The following is a 17402-nucleotide window of genomic DNA, read 5'->3' on the forward strand; positions in this document are numbered from 1 at the left end:
CTCCATTTCCCACTCATCTGCCCTTGGCACCTTTGCTCAGAGATGCAACAAAAACCTTGTCCTCACCTACCACCCCACCGGCCACTGCATCCAACACATTATCCTCATCCAATTTCTATCAATGACATGAACCACACAGATCTTTCCCTCTCTTTATTCCTTGGAGCACAGGAGTCCCTCTGGGACTCCCTTGTCCACTCATTCCTTCCCACCAATCACCCCCCTGGGCATCTTTCCCTGTTGCCATAGAAAGGGCCACACTTGCACCCACACCTCCTCCTTCACCACCATTTGGGGCCCCAAACAGTTCTTCCAAGTGTATATCTGTGGGTGTCATCTGATGCATCCAGTGCTCCCATTGTGGCCTTCTCTATTTCGGAGAGAGTGGCCGCAGACTTGGAGATCTCTTCGTTGAGCACCTTTGCTCCATCCGCATCAGTGACAAGGATCTCCTAGTGGCCAACCATTTTAATTCTGCACCCCACTCCTGCGCTGACATGTCTGTTTATGGCCTCATGTACTGTCAAACCAAGACCACCCGTAAACTGGAGGAGCAGCACCTAATATTCTGTCTGGGCACTCTTCAACTGGATGATGTTAACACTGACTTCTGCTAGCCTACTCCCTGTTCTCCCTCTCTCCCCCATACCTCTGCCTTCTTTCCTCCAGCTCTCCTCCCTCTCCCCCTGTTTGTGGTGTGGCCTTCCTTCCTTTTTCCACCTATTACTGTGGGACTGTGCTCTTCTCCCTCACCATTTTGTTTAGGCACCTACTCATACTCAGAGCAAGATATATTGCTCATACCTTGATTGGCTCAAGCCCTAAATGTTAGACATGTATTTCTTTGCTACATAGTCCACTGACCAGCTGAGTTTCCCCAGCATTGTGTTTTAAATTCAGTAGTTAACATGGCTTTCACATTGAAAGTTTTGACCTAAGTAATCCCTGTTTGAATAATTGTGGTGAGCTACAGGGAGATGTTGAGCAGCCTGGGGCTTTATTCCTTGGAGCACGGGAGAATGAGGGGTGATCATGAGAGGAATAAATAAGGTGAACACAGAGGGTCTTTTGCCCAGAGTAGGGGAATCGGTAACCAGAGGACACAGGCTTGTGAGGTGGGGGAGAGATTTAACAGGAGCATGTAGGGTAACTTTGTTTTGCATAGAGGACAGTGGGTGTATGGAACAGGCTACTGGAGGAGGTAGTTGAGGCAGGTACTATTGCAACATGTAAGAAAAGAATTGGATACGAGGAAAAGATGGATTTAGAGCAGTGGTTTTCAAATTCCCCCCCCCCCAAAAAAAAACTCAGCTTGTAATTCCTTTACCTTAAGTGCTTTGTGGTTAGTAAGGGATTGCTTAAGGTGGAAAGAAAATGGTTTGAAAACCACTGTTTTAATCGTCCCTAATTGACATTATGTGTGCAGTTGGGCCATTGACAATTTTTCTCAAGCAAAATATTTCAGTAACAATTGGGTCTAGAGCAATGATTCTCAACCTTCCCTTCCCACTCACATCCCACCTTAAGTAATCCCAATGCCATAGGTGCTCTGTGATTAGTAAGGGATTGCTTAAGGTGGGATGTGAGTGTGAGTTTTGGGGGGCATTTTGAAAACCACTGGTTTAGAGGGATATCGGCCAAAGGCAGGCAGGTGGGACTGGTGTGGGAGGGAGATTTTTGGTTGGCTCGGCAAGTTGGGACATCATGCTGTATGACTCTATCTCTGGTGTTACAGGTTATATTATATATTTTATATATAAAAATTTCTTTAAAAGAGATAGATTGGGGGGGGGGTTTAGTGTAGGTCACTTCACAAGCTGAGTAACAAAACACATTTCATTTAAAATGCAAGAGCTTTGCTGAAGCCAGGCATGCAGGCACCAGTGGCTTTGGAAAAGACAATGGACTGCTTTGGGAAAGAACTTCAAAAGAAGGTGCAAATGAAAAGTCTGGACACAAGTGCTGATAAAGATCTTTCAAAGATTGGGTTTGGAGCCTTGCAAGAAGTTTTGGTTTTTATAAGCAGAGAGAAGAAAGACAAACAAGATTCTTCTCTTAGAGAGAGAGAGAAATCAGTTCTACCGTAGCAGTTGAGGCTGCAAAATGGCAAGCTGGCAGCTTGTTGAAAAACCCCATTTTGAAGACGCATTGTGAGTTCTGAGTTTAGCCTGTTCAAAACCCTTGTAGTGCTTAAAAGAGGAAATGGCTGGCTAGAGTGTTTCTCTTGAAACAAGGGAAACAAAAGGAACTCTGTGGGGATTTGGAAGAAGAGGATGTAATTTTGGAAGACCCACGATGGGGCAAGTTTCTTTGACTGATTGGAGGGAATCAGTTTGTGTGTGTCCAATGAGCAACAAATATCTCTCTGAAACCAACAAGAGCCTTCCTAAGCAGTAACCATTTAACTTTAATCACCAGAACATGGTGAAGAAACATATATGTTAAATTCTGTGCACAGTATAAGAATTGCCTGATACCTTGGAGGAGTTAAAAGTGAATCACTGGACTGTGAACAAAGAAACTTCCTGAACATATACACATTACATACACGTGTGCTTAGAATTAAAAGGGGGTTAAATTAGGTTAAGTTAATAGTAATATGTTAAAGTTTGATCCTGTTTTATGTTTAAAGAAAATTAAACACAACTTTGTTTAACCATTTGCCTTGTTGAATTTCTATTGCTGTTGGATTTTGGGGTCCTCTGGGCTTGTAACACTAGCCTAAACAATTTATATTGAAAATAAGAGATTGCAGATGCTCACTTTTGGATGTCCGAGCCGTTGCAACTTGGCCTACTGCTGAATTATATGAAATGGGGATTGAGAGGAGCAGACAGATGAAGTTAAATGGCACAATACAGTAAATCACATAGGGGCCAAAAACTGTGGGAGTTCAGAAGTAAATCCACACACAATGCAATTTTGAGAGTAGGAGAATCTTGAGGAGATGAGGCATGGGGATTTGAATAAATAAATTTAAAAACGGTAGAAGAAATTAATAGTATTCAAGGAATTGGAGCACATGGGTGAAGCTTCGAAGCAGTTCAAAGGAAAATGAAAGAAAAAAATGCAGGGGGTGAATTGCAGAGTGGGAGTGAGCTGCAGAAATTAGGTGCCCACTTGATGTAGTAGTGGGAGGCTTCGATAGAAGGGTGAGATTGAAGGAGTGAATAGTTCTTATCACCTGGAGGTGTTGCAGTATTATCGTGGTCTGTGACATTTATAGTGTATAACATTTTCAAAGTGAATAACCAGATAACAAACATGAGATGCATCTAAACAGGGTATATACCAAGTGAAGGCCGATTGTTAAATGGAAATGTGATGGATCAGTAAGTGCTTTGTAGCAATACTCAAAAATTAGATCGTCAGCAAGTAGCTGAAATTGCAAAATGGCATCATCAATATTTTATATATTTTTAAGAATTAAAGAGGATAGAGAGATTTTAACTAAACTACGTCAAGAATATAAAACCTATCAACAAATATGTTCACGGCAAATCAAGCTAAAAATATTATTAATGAAAATTCATACTGATGCAAATAAAACCATGTTATAAAGAGTATGTAGACAGCTTGTACATTGTACAAATATAGTTCATCCATAGCATGCAAATATACTTCTTCTTTGGCTTGGCTTCGCAGACGAAGATTAATGGAGGGGGTAATGTCCACATCAGCTGCAGGCTCGTTTGTGGCTGACAAGTCCGATGCGGGACAGGCAGACATGGTTGCAGCGGTTGCAAGGGAAAATTGGTTGGTTGGGTGTTGGGTTTTTCCTCCTTTGTCCTTTGTCAGTGAGGTGGGCTCTGCGGTCTTCTTCAAAGGAGGTTGCTGCCCGCCGAACTGTGAGGCGCCAAGATGCACGGTTTGAGGCGAGATCAGCCCACTGGTGGTGGTCAATGTGGCAGTCACCAAGAGATTTCTTTAGGCAGTCCTTGTACCTCTTCTTTGGTGCACCTCTGTCTCGGTTGGAGTGGAGAGCTCGCCATATAACACGATCTTGGGAAGGCGATGGTCCTCCATTCTGGAGACGTGACCTACCCAGCACAGTTTGATCTTCAGCAGCGTGGATTCGATGTTGTCGGCCTCTGCCATCTCGAGTACTTCGATGTTGGTGATGAAGTCGCTCCAATGAATGTTGAGGATGGAGCGGAGACAACGCTGGTGGAAGCGTTCTAGGAGCCGTAGGTGATGCCGGTAGAGGACCCATGATTTGGAGTCGAACAGGAGTGTGGGTATGAAACGGCTCTGTATACGCTAATCTTTGTGAGGTTTTTCAGTTGGTTGTTTTTCCAGACTCTTTTGTGTAGTCTTCCAAAGGCGCTATTTGCCTTGGCGAGTCTGTTGTCTATCTCGTTGTCGATCCTTGCATCCGATGAAATGGTGCAGCCGAGATAGGTAAACTGGTTGACCGTTTTGAGTTTTGTGTGCCCGATGGAGATGTGGGGGGGCTGGTAGTCATGGTGGGGAGCTGGCTGATGGAGGACATCAGTTTTCTTCAGGCTGACTTCCAGGCCAAACATTTTGGCAGTTTCCGCAAAGCAGGACGTCAAGCGCTGAAGAGCTGGCTCTGAATGGGCAACTAAAGCGGCATCGTCTGCAAAGAGTAGTTCACGGACAAGTTTCTCTTGTGTCTTGGTGTGAACTGGCATTCGTTAGGTCAGACAGCATCTTGATGCTTCACATTACTGATCTTCCTACAGCCAAGGAAAGGCTGAAACATTAACTGTTATCCTTTCCACAGATGGCACTTGGCCTGCTAACTCCTGCATTTTCCATTCTTATTTAAGATTTCCTTAAGTTGCAGTATTGTGCCCTTTAATTATAAAATGGGTTCTTTCACATTCACTGCATCAGGCACAGCCAATACTTGTTATAAGGTTGTCTTCTCCAGGGGGATTGTATGGCTGAATTAATGGCTGGGTCAATTATTGCAAATCACAAACCTGCCCACGGGCAAGTTTATAAACATGCAAACTCCACACAGACAGCAGGACTGAACCCAGGTCTCAGTGCTACAAGGCTGCACCACCATGCTGCCCTGTGTTTTAAAATTAAATTAAAGAAAAATAAACTCATCACCTGATCTTTTGTTTTATATTTATTTTTGAGATCTGGAAAAGCCAGCATTTATTGCCCATTCCTAAATGGCCTTTAGAAAGTGGTGATGAATTAGTGTGTGTGGATGCTTGATAGTCAGCACACTCAATGGGCTGAAGGGACTAGTTCTGTACTCTTTAACTCTCTTGCCTTCTTTAGTTGATAATCTTTCTGGGACACTTTCTTACCCTCCAATTTAGCATACAGCACTATTCTGACCTATTGCATATTTCAAATCTATATGTCCCCTCTGACCCACATCAATCAGTAACAAATTTCACTGGACAACCAGCAATGCAATCCTCTCAGACACAACCATCATAAAGATTCAATAATTCTCCAAACCCAAAAGATGTGTGAGAAAGCTTCACAGAATAAACCATGTTCGCTTTATCTAAAAATTCCCACCCAACTTAGCTCATCGATTCACTTGTGAGGTGATTATTAACTAAAAGTGCCTTGATCTGTGATGCCAAATTTAAACGGGGAAAAAGTTCAAAAGGACATCTCTCAGAGTTTAATAATTGTTTAAGGGCCCTTTATTTTGACCTTGTCGCTGGTTTGAGTTGTCCTCGGTTTCCCCCACATGATTTAGTTCAATTATGGAGGAATTGCCAAGTGTTAAATTGACTGGATTGCAAGTTAATTCCTTTTTAATTCAGTGTGAAAAATTAATGACATTTGAAAGGAAACTCTGAAATATGAAAGGGGACTGGTAAAATTATGAGCTGGCCATGCAAAGGCACAGATTAATGAATTTGTAGTGAAGTGGCTGAGAAATACAATTCAGTTAACTCAGTAGTTCTCAAACTTTTTCTTTCCACTCACGCACCATCTTAAGTAATCCCTATGCTATAGGTGCTCTGTGATGAGTAAGGAATTGCTTAAGGTGGGATGTGAGTGGGAAGGGAAGGTTAAGAATCTAGACCCAATTGTTACTGAAATATTTTGCTTGAGAAAAATTGTCATTGGCCCATTTCCTTTGGAGTTATGAAACCATGCACATAACGAGTCAATGAGGAATGATTAAAACAGTGGTTTTCAAACTTTTTCTTTCCATCCACATCCCACCTTAAGCAATCCCTTACTAATCACAGAGCACTGATGGAATAGGGAATACCTAAAGTGGAATGTGAGTGGAAAGAAAAATGTTGAGAACCACTGCAATGACTAGACTAAGATTCTACTAACATGAATATATTTGTCAAACATAGTGGTTAGCGCAGCGCCTTTACAGCACCAGTGGTCGGGACTGGGATTCGAATCCCACACTGTCTGCAAGGAGTTTGTATGTTCTCCCCACGTCTGCGTGGGTTTTCTCTGGCGACTCCTGTTTCCTCCCACAGTTGAAAGTGTACCAGGTATGTAGGTTAATTGGATGTAATTGGGCGGCACGGGCTTGTGGGCTGAAATGGCCTGTTACCATGCTGTATGTCTACCTTAAAAATAAAAATTAATGAATGGATATATCTACATCATTTCATATTTCTTTACAACATACTGTAGGTTATTTGGCCATCCTATATATACTAGCTCAGAGAAATCCTATTCCCCTAGTTTTAGTTATATCCCCTGCCTTCTCCCCAAATTCATCAGCCTCCAGGATCAACCACTCACCATGAGTGACCACCAGCCTGCATGTGTTTTATGGGATGTGGGCGGAAACTGATGCACCCAGAGGAACCCCGAGTGATCATGGGCTCAAATCACCCAAGTTCTAATATGGAGACTGGTGGGGAAGGAGTGGGGCGGGTGGGAGAATGAGCATAAGGTAGGCCTCTATGTGGGAGAAGAGGGAGGTGAGAGCAGAAGGAATAGATGCAGTTGAAGGGCCAGTTATCTGAAGTCCAAGCTTAAGGAAAAACGACACATCAGAACTGTTATGGAAAATTAAGTAATCAGGATAGGGGATAGAGAAAGTAGAAGGATGGGATTGAGTCCTTGCAGGAAGAAAAATATTTACTGGCAGGAATATGGTCATTAGGATTGATTGAAAAGAGAATTGTTCCAATCTGCTCCACTCTATTTGGAATAACATTGTTACATTATATCACCTTCCTGCAAATGGATGACAAACCACATGTTATAGACATTTTTAAATTCCAAAGCAATCCTAGTTTATTAGATCTCACTTTTGTAACTGTGGGTCTAATTCCGGTAAATCCCTGCAAGGCCAACATATCTTCCGTTTAATGTAGCCCTCAGAAATCGTGGTAGTGCTCCGGGCATGGTCCAACCAGACATTTCCACAACCCTGACTTAACTCCACTTGAGCCCACACTTCCTCCCTCACCACTATTTGGGGCCCCAAACAGTCTTTCCAAGTGAAGCAACATTGCTCTTCTGAATCTGAAGCGGTCATCTACTGCATCCGGTCCTTCCGTTGTGGCTTTATCTACATCAGAGAGACTGGGCACAAACTGGGAGATCGCTTCATTGAACACCTCGGCTTGTCCGCCGCAATAGTGTGGATCTCCCAGTGGCCACCCATTTCAATTCTCCATCCCATCCCTTGATGACATGTCCGTCCATTGTCTCGTGCTCTGCCAGACTGAAACCACTCATAAATCGGAGCAACAACAGCTCATCTTCCATCTGGGCTCCTTCCAACTGGATGGCATTAACACTGACTTCTCCGGTTTCCATTAAACCAAACCGCCCCCTCCCCCCAGCTTCTTCCCCCGTCTCCTTTCCCCCAGCTCTCTCTCTTTCTCCCTTTTCCCTCTGTCTCCTCTCACAGAGCCAAAATCAATTCTCACCTTTCCTCTTAACAGACCTTTGGTCTGTTGGTCTGTACTCCTCCTGCTCCCATTCTTCCCTTTTCCCCAGCCTGTCTTGTCACTAAGACCTTGAGGAAGGTCAACATTACAGGTAGAAAGTTTCAATTTGAAAAGATGTGGGGCCCATTCATCGATTGGAAGATTTAAGAAATTTGGATGCTCCGATGATTCTGAAGGTGTCTGGAGGTTAGTATTTGATCCATATAGTTACATCCTTTTCTACAAGGTAACCTTGATTCAAGGGAGGGGGTTGATTAGATTTAGTTTTAGGTTTTTTTTTTGTTTAACTTGTTAAATATGTTTGTCATAGATCATTTCAATAAATTAGACAGAACTTACCCTCTGTTTAGTTCAAGGGAGAGCCTAATGTAGTTTTGCGTATTGTCTATCCATATGTATATGATATGACCTGTTAATTGTTTTATTAAAGTCTATGCATGTCGGAATTATAACTTAAAGAAAAGATCTTGGGGAAGGGGTCAGGGCCGAAATGTCAGTAGTACATCTTTACCTCCTATGAACACTGTGAGACTGACGGAGTTCCACCAGAATCTCTGTACTACAATTATGGTGTCTGCAGACTTTCATGTTTCACCTCATAACTTCTACTCCCTTTTGTTCAAGTTATCCAGATGTGAAGGACAGCAAGAGACTATCTTTAAGACTTCCAGGTTCCTTGGGTCTTCCAGTGCTCTGAGGCACTGGCTATAAAGTGGATGAGCTAGCAAGGGTAGATGTCACAATTCATTTGGAGGTGAAACCAAACTGGTGGAGGATCTCAACAGGTCAGGCAGCATCTGGGGAGGGGGAGAAATAGTCGATATTTCTGATTGAGGTTCTGCAACAGAACTGAGAGTGGACAGACAGTATAACCTAGCAACTCAGAAATACCATTGTCATACCATGTTTGGCATAGCGGTTAGTGCAATGCCTTTACAGCTCTAGCGATCGGGACGGGGTTCGAATCCTACGCTGTCTGTAAGGAGTTTGTACGTTCTCCCTGAATCTGTGTGGGTTTTCCCTGGGGGCTCTGGTTTCCTCCTACCGTTCTCAATATAGCGGGGGTGTAGGTCAATTGGGTGTAATTGGGAGGCATGGACTCGTAGGCTGAATGGCCTGTTACCGTGCAGTGTGTCTAAAAAAAAAGATAATTAAATTCTATAAATGCGGATAGAAGCTTCCAGCTTATCATCAAAATCAGTTGGTTTATTATACTACCACCAGACGGACTTCCAGACTTGATTCCATCCTGCTGATCACTTAATCCTGAACAAAAGGGAGTAGAAGTTGTGTGGTGAAACCTGAAAGACTGCAGCCGCTGTGACGCATGTCATTGAAAGAAACAAAGTTGTCCCACAACTGATTTTACATTATATTTCATCTGAAAGTTCAAAATAAGGGGACAAACCTGATTAGAAAAAAAAATCTTGATGGCAAGAAACATTTATAAAAAGCTGTCAAGGATGGAACAATGAAGAGAGTTCATGGGGTGTGAGGTTGGGATGGGTTAACTTTGTTGTGGAGCAGGTTTCTAGAGGTTAGCACATTGTGGGTCAAGGTGCCTGTTCTGGGCTGCAATGCTCCATGTCTCGAAAGGGGTGAGGGTGAAGACCGTCACTGGTCACCCAACAGGAAGGGAGGAGGCCAAATGAAACTTCGGGCAACAGCGCCTCACAATCTGCCTGGGGAATTACAACCAAATAGACGAACATTGAATTCTCCAATTCTGACCAACCCCCCCATTCCCTTGCTTTCTTTCTTTCCCTTTCTGGTCAACCCAGTTCTGCTCATGCATCCCCTTCTTTCCAACAACCCTCCTTAGCCCCAGTACTTGTTGCTCACTTTCTTTCCCCTTCCCCACTTTGGCTCCCTGCCTATCACCCACGCATGCCTCCAAATGGGCCTCTTCCCATCGCCCCCCCCCCCCCCCACTATTGTTTCCACCTGCCCATCATCTCTCCTTCATCTGGTTTTATTCAGATTCCAAAATCTGCAGCCATTTGTTGACCCCACCTTTTACCCTTGGGTCTCTGCCCCCATCTCCACCCTTCCCTCCCCAAACTGAACACCATCAATCCCTCCTCACTTCGGTCCATCTGTCACACCCCACCCTTGACCTCTTTATCAGACTATCTCACCTTTTCGCCCTCGGTTCTGCTGTAGGGACTCAACCTGAAACCTTTCCCTCCACGGATGCTGATTGAACCAATGATTTCCTGCAGCAGTTTATTTTGTTCCCCAGATTCCAGCATCTGTGGCCAATTGTATTGCCTTTAATCTTAAATTGCCCCAAGTTTTATCTTTTGTTAATTGCATTAAGTTTATTTGTCACTATATACCTGGTACAGTAAGAAGAATTCTTCTGTGAGCAGACTAACAGGTTATCTCATACATTCATTCAGCTGTGTAAAGAGCACAATTTGCAGAGTGTAGGATTGCAATGAAAAGGAAGATCAATTAGCACCCAGCTAGGGCAGCATGAAAGCCCTGTTAGCAGACTTCACTGGAGGTGGAGAGGGTGAGCAAATTTAAGATCTTGAGAGTCACTATCTAGGAGGATCTTTCCTCGACCCAACACATCGTGAAGAAAGGACATCAATGCCTCTACTTCCTCAGAAGTTTGCGTAGGTTTGGAATGACATTGGAAAATCTGTCAAATTTCTACATCTGTGTGGTGGAAAGTATGCTGACCGCCTGCATCACAGCCTGGTATGGGGTCACCAATAATCCCGAGTGTAAAGCCTCCAAAAAATAGTGGACACAGCCCAGGGCATCACAGGCAAAACTCTCTCCACTCTTGAGAACATCTACAAGGAACAGCAATCATCAAGGATCCACACACCACCCAGCACACGTTCTGCTCTCACTGCTGCCATCAGGAAAGAGGTGTAGGTGCCACAAGACTTACACCCACCAGGTTCAGGAACAGCTGCTACCCCTCCACCATCAGACTCCTCAACCACAAACTCAATCAGAGACTCATGTAAGGACTCTTACTTGTGCACTTTATAGATTTTCTTCTTGTTCTCCTTGTATTGCAGTCAGTTTGTTTACATTCGTTATCTGTTTAGTTCTTTATTTGTTTACATCTTTACGCAGTTTTTTTTGCACTACGGTAAGGGACAGTTCTGCATTGAAAACAAGAATCTGTGATGTATTCTGACAATAAATCTGAATCTTATGGGTTTCTTTCAAGAGCCTGATGGCTGCAGGGAAGAAACTGACTTTAAGCCTTTTGGTGCGTGTTTTCATGTGCTTGACCCTACCCAATGGAAGGAGGGAGAAGGGTGCATCTGGGGTGTGACAGGTATATTGGCTGCCTTTCCCGGGCAGTGGGAGATATAGGTGAATTCAATGAAGGGGAGTAGGGGTGGGGGGGAGTTGTTATATTCTGAACTGCATTTAAAATATTAGCGGGGCTGCTGGAGCCTGCTGTAACCACAGCGCCGCCGCTGTTGTGTACTCGGGACATCAGAGAGTGGAGACATAGCACTGCTCCAAAGGGTTCAACACCCTTCCCTGTTCTGTACAGGCATTAAACTGCCCTGTTAGAGGAGCTGATGGTATTTTTAATCTAAAATCCTGTAGCCACAGGCCTGTGCCCAACATGGCAGCACCTGAACTCGGCAGCAGTCACGAGGGGTTGCAGACTCTGGAGAGCAGCGGACTGGCGCAGGGCACCAGAAACAGAGAGAACTCCAAACCCCCCCCCCCCTCTCCCCTGACCCCCATTGCAGAGGAGATGATCCTCTAGGACAGCGACCGTGGCAGTGAACCAGCGAGGGGTTCACATGGTGGGGACGACCTGCAGTTCAGGGACCTGCATGGGCTGTAGGCTGCTGGCAACTGGCTCACGGGAGCCAGGAGCTGAGACTGGAGATGATGCTGCGAACAAGAAGGGCTACCAAAGGGACTCTGGTGCTGAAGGCTTCTGATTGTGTCAGAGGTTTAGATCTGGAGCTCGGGTTGTCGATAAAACTAACAGGGGTCTATGCAGCTGCAGAGACTGCAGGAGCGCTGGTGGTGAATCCACGGACACTCAGTGACACTGAAAGGACGTTTTTTTGCTTCACTTTCTTTCACACCATAAGGAGTGGTGGGCGACACTAATGGCGACTCTTTTTCTGCCTTACAGCAGGCACTTTCGTGTCGTATTACATCATCTGTTCTATTACATGACAATAAAGGAACTTGAACTCACTACCTTCTGTAATTTTTCCAGTCTTGAGCAGAACAGCTCCCATAGCACAATGTGATACATCCAGCAGGTGTGCTCTCGATGAGCTGAATGGTTTACTTTACATTGTGCATAATTTCCTAACCAAATTTCTTGATTTATGATTTTGGGAGGAGAACAGAGTGTTAAAAAAACACTCGTCCTGGCCAATTGTTTGACACTGTTGCTCAGTTTTCAGTGATATTTAATCAGGACCCGGAACATAATGTGAAAATATTTGCTCTTGTACAATTTATTGAGCCAAATGTCAGGATAGATTGTGGGATTGTGGGGAAGGATGCAACTTTTAGGCCTTTATTCTGGAATGCATTTCTCAAACAGCCGCTCCCTTCTTGTAGCCACTCTATGTCAGAATCAATTCTGATTGTGAAATCATGTTAGTGGGGACTTCAGAGCAGTACAAAGGGGGGGGGGGGAGGAGGGGGAGAGAGAGGGAGAGAGAGAGAGAGGGGGGAAGAGAGAGAGCGAGAGAGAGAGCGCGCGTGCGAAGATCAGTGCACACAGCAGCTGTGGCTGTAAATGATCCATTTCCTGGAGATTGAGGAGATTATCTTCCCTGTTGAACACTGCCCCAATTGTCTTGACTTGTGGTGTATTTATTCATTGCCACTCTTGGACTCTGGCAAATTAGTTATTCTTCATTGCAAAATACCAAGAAAATCCTGGTCTAGTTCTGCAGTTAGTCCTTGCAGGGTTGTTACTCTGTGATCTCGATTGCGTAACATCTTTTCTCAGCTAAGGTTTTCATTCTGTGAGACATTTTTGACTTGTGTCTCAGCACTGTAGAGTCCCGTCTAATTTTAGCCAGTGATTTGATTGACAGTATGATTACTTAATTGTTTAAAACAAAGATGAGTATGCAATATGGTCCGAGAGAATGTTTAAGTACAGTACCCTGCCACTTAAAAAAAACTTCCTTAGCTTTGGAATAATTAACTGTAGAGCATTAACAGCGTCGCTGATTTGTGATTTATGTTGTGACTGTAGGACAGGCACTTGGATCAATCACTCTGTACTAGAAACAATATTAAATGATTGGAAATTTTTTTAAATTAAGGGTTTGGGAAGGATATTAACCAGGATACTTAAGAACATTTTTGCTTCTTGGAATAATACTACTGGAGTATTATCATTGATCAGAACTGGCAGATGAATCCAAAACTCCATGATGCACAAGGCAGGATCTTGGACAAGGCAACACTCCCTCAGATCAATCTATAGTCTTCTTACAAGCCTTGATAGCTTGTAAAAAATTGGGAAATTCCCCCTTCAATCAACTCTCAAGACTGCATTGATAGAAATAATCACATAGGATTCTCATGATTTGTATTATATAAGTGCCCTGCATTTGCAGAATTGTTGGAGAAATACTCAGGTGATAACATATGGTATAATTTATACCACAAAGATCTGTATTAAAGCACCATCCTGTTCTGCCTTCAATTCACTGGGTGGCATTGAGATCCAGATATTTGAATTACATCAACACCTCTTTGGTTTAAAAAAAAGTTTGTGGATGAGCACTGAACACAGTACTGTTAGAGAATGAATTTTATGCTCACTAAGTTAACATGACATGAAATTATAACTGTGAGGGCTGAATTTATACACAGGAGCTATTTCTGCTTGAGTGGAGAATGTTAACTGAAGCTTGGACAGCAATCTTGAAAATGCTGCTGGATTTTGTTCAGGGAAACTCCTCCCTCAATGGGGTCAATGACAAAAGATCACCAATTTAAAATTGTCTCTGAAATTGTGACCCTTGTTAAATTTGAACATCGCAGAGATGGCTCCTTGTCCCAATTCATCCAGTCACATCTGTGACGTCTATTTGCTCGGATTAAGCCTGCAACCCTGTCCTATGTCAGTACGTGGTCACTACAAAATAATACTGGGCTACCTCTTTGTGTGAACAATCAATCCTATGTACTTTCTCTGAAGTTCTGTAAGCTTTCTCCCTCAATTATTCATCCAATTCTGATTTGAACATTCCTGTTGAATCTGCAGCCACTGTCACATTGACAGTATGAATTAAAAAAAATCTTCATATCACATTTTGTTATTTTGCCTATTAGAATCATTTACTAATATTGCTCAGAAGTCCAACCTCCATACTGACCAAGTTGCCTACCCATTTGCCTATGTTTGTCCCATATGCATCTGAACCTTTTACATCTATGTCTAAATGTCTTTTAAATGGTGTAATTGTAGCTACCTCTACCACTTTGTCTGGCAGCTTGTTCCACTCATCTACCATGTGAAAAGTTGCTTCTCAGGCCTCCTCTCAATCATTCCCCTCTCACCTTAAACCTTTGCCCTCTAGTTTTAGTACTCCTCCCCTGGGAGAGAGGCTGTGACCCCTCATTTTATCTATGCCCCTCATAATTTTATACACCTTGATTAGGCTGCATGGTTAGTGAAGACTGAAACCCGGGCTCAAATCCTGGGCTGTCTGCAAGGAGTTTGTACATTCTCTCTGTGTCTGCATGGGTTTTCCCTGGGGGCACAGTTGCCCTCCCACCTTTCAAAATGTACAGGGGTTCTAGGTCAATTGGGTGTAATTAGGCCAAATGGGCTTGTATGTTACCGTGCTGTACGTCAAAATTTAAATTTAAAATAGAAGTCTCAAATGCTCCAGGCAAAAAAGTCCCCACCCTATTCAGTCTATCTTTATTACTCAAGCCTTGTAACATGCTTGTGAATCTTTTCTTCACTTTTTCTCTTTTAATGACATTTTTCCTGTAGTTGGGTGCACAGAACTTGGCACAGAACCTCAAATGTGGTGCAGCCGATACCCATAACATGATGCCCCAAACCTTGAGCTCAGTGCCATGAAGGCAAAACTTCTTCACTGTTCTGTCTACGTCTGTCACCATTTCCAGGGAGCTATGCCCTTAGATCCCAATCTCTCTCTCTCTCTCTGTTCCGCAACACTGTCCAGGCCCCTACTATTTACTGTCTGTTCTGCCCTGGATTATCTTCCCAAAATGCAGCATTCTACACTAGTCCAAGATAAATGTCATTTGTCACTCCTTGTCGAACTTTCCGAGTTTATCTAGATAACCTTCCCTGTCCACAAAACCATTAATTCTGGTGCAATCTGGAAATTGACTAGCCATACCGACTACTCTATATTCTTATTGAAATCTTTAATTAGGTTATAAGCCATTGGATCTGTGACTGGCCCCTGCAACACATCATTGGTCACAGCCCTCCAATCTGAAAAACAATTCATCTCTACCAGCCTCTGAATCTCACCACCAAGCTAATTTTATATCCAATTGGCTAGCTTGTTGTGCATTTCATGTGATGTAACCTTCTGGATAGCCTGCCATGTCAACAGCCTTGTTAACATTAGGGTAGACAACATCAACGCCATGCCGTCATCAACTCTCTTGGCCTCCTCTTCAAAAATGCAGTCAGATTCATAAGACATAATTTCTATTACCTTTCCAAATGGAGGTAGATTCTGTCTCTCAGAATCCCCTGTGGCATCTCCCCCATCACTGATGTTAGGAACACCAGCATGTAGTTGCCTGCCTTGTCCTTGCAAGCAGCATGGTTTGCGTAGTGTTTATCACAATGCTGTTACAACGCTAGCGATTGGGACTTGGGTTCGAATCCTGTGCTGTCTGTAAGGAGTTGGTACATTCTCCCCATGCCTGTGTGGGTTTTCGCCGAGAGCTCCGGTTTCCTCTCACTGTTCGAAATGTACCAGGGTTGTAGGTCAATTGGATGTAATTGGGCGGCACGGGCTCGTGGGCTGAAATGGCCTGTTACCCTGCTATAAGTCTAAATTTAAAAAAATGTCTAAATTTAAAAAAAAATTCTTCCCTAGCTTCCCACAATCTCCTAGAATAGAATTGGTTTGGCAATAGGGATTTATCCACCTTTGTATGGTTTGAGATAGTCAGCATGAGATGACATCTCTATTCTTGTCCCTGAATTCTTTAGCTTCCACGACCTTCTCCACGGTAAATACAGATGAGAAATATTCACCCATCTCCTGTAGCTCTACATTAGAAACCACATTAAGATTCAGGGCAGCATGGTTGGCGTAGCAGTTTAAAGCGCCAGCGATTGGGACTGGGGTTCGAATCCTGCACTGACTGTAAGAAGTTTGAACATCCTCCCTGTGTCTGCGTGGGTTTCCTCCCTTCATTCAAAACGTACTGGGGGTGCAGATTTATTGGGTATAAATTGGACGGCATGGACTCGTGGGTTGAAATGGCTGTATGTCTAAATTTAAATATAAATATTTTCTCCCTGGTAACTCTTAACATACTCATACAGATTCTCCTTTGCCTTATATGCCAAACCTAACTCATGTACTCTTTTGTGCTTTTCTGATGTCCCTGTCCTCTGGTTGCCAATCCTTTTGTTTGTTATGTTTGAAGGCAACATTCTTTAAAAGACAACACACTATTGGGATTACCCTAAAGTAATCTGGTTCTCTGGGTACCCTGATACCTGCAGTAACTCAAAATAAGATGTTAGGTTAAAGAAGAAGAGTGAAGAAGCACTGTGAAGATCTTTCAGAAAGTAGGGATGGGAGAAAGTGGTTGAGCGTGGATTTGATATCCACTCTCTCCTGACCCACCAAGAGAGCGATGCCTCTTATGCCAGGCTGCTGTTCATTTACTTCACACAATCATACCTCTGAGGCTGGAGGATAAACTGTGTGGTGTGCTATCGAACAGAAGCAAACACACAAAACATAAAGTATTTTAAACAGGCTTTATTCAACATAAACTTCCACAGAGCTGGCTGTGAGGGTAGCTGTTGCAAGCTCTGAGACTGGGTTCAAAAGGCCAGATCCAGCTTATATCCTGGAGGGTGATTGACAGTCGACCGGGTGGGGCTTGGTCCATTCAGGTCGGCAAATTGTCAGCTGGTCAGGTGTTGCCTTGTCGTCCCTTGCTCTTCTGCAGGTACAGAGGTCACCCATTGGAGTAGACTAGTGGTGTATCACCACAAATTGTCCTCGTTGGGACTCAGTACACTTCTCTGCAACTAGATCCTGAAGTTCTTGATTGAAAGGCACAATCTATTTGGGTTGGCAGCAAAACCTCAAACCCCATCGCACTGAGTACTGGCACACCTCAGGGCTGTGTGCTCAGCCCCCTTCTGTTCATGCTGCTATCTGAGCCAGTTCAGCTCTGAGCGAATCATCAGGCTTGCGGACGGCACAGTGGTCATTGGCCTCATCAGCCTCAATGATGAGTCGGCTTACAGAGAGGAGGTTGAAAGTCTTGCACAGAGGTGCGAGAACAACGACCAGA

At 43.7% G+C, this 17402-nt stretch overlaps 1 long non-coding RNA gene across 1 annotated transcript in view; it reads right to left on the bottom strand.

Annotated features, from left to right (window-relative positions):
- Positions 1–17402, bottom strand: part of LOC138763065 (uncharacterized) — a 48562-nt gene that overhangs the window by 2454 nt on the left and 28706 nt on the right. The gene's annotated exons all lie outside the window — the stretch shown is intronic.

The sequence above is a fragment of the Narcine bancroftii genome, chromosome 5 (assembly GCF_036971445.1).
Source record: "Narcine bancroftii isolate sNarBan1 chromosome 5, sNarBan1.hap1, whole genome shotgun sequence".
NCBI classification, from domain to species: domain Eukaryota; kingdom Metazoa; phylum Chordata; class Chondrichthyes; order Torpediniformes; family Narcinidae; genus Narcine; species Narcine bancroftii.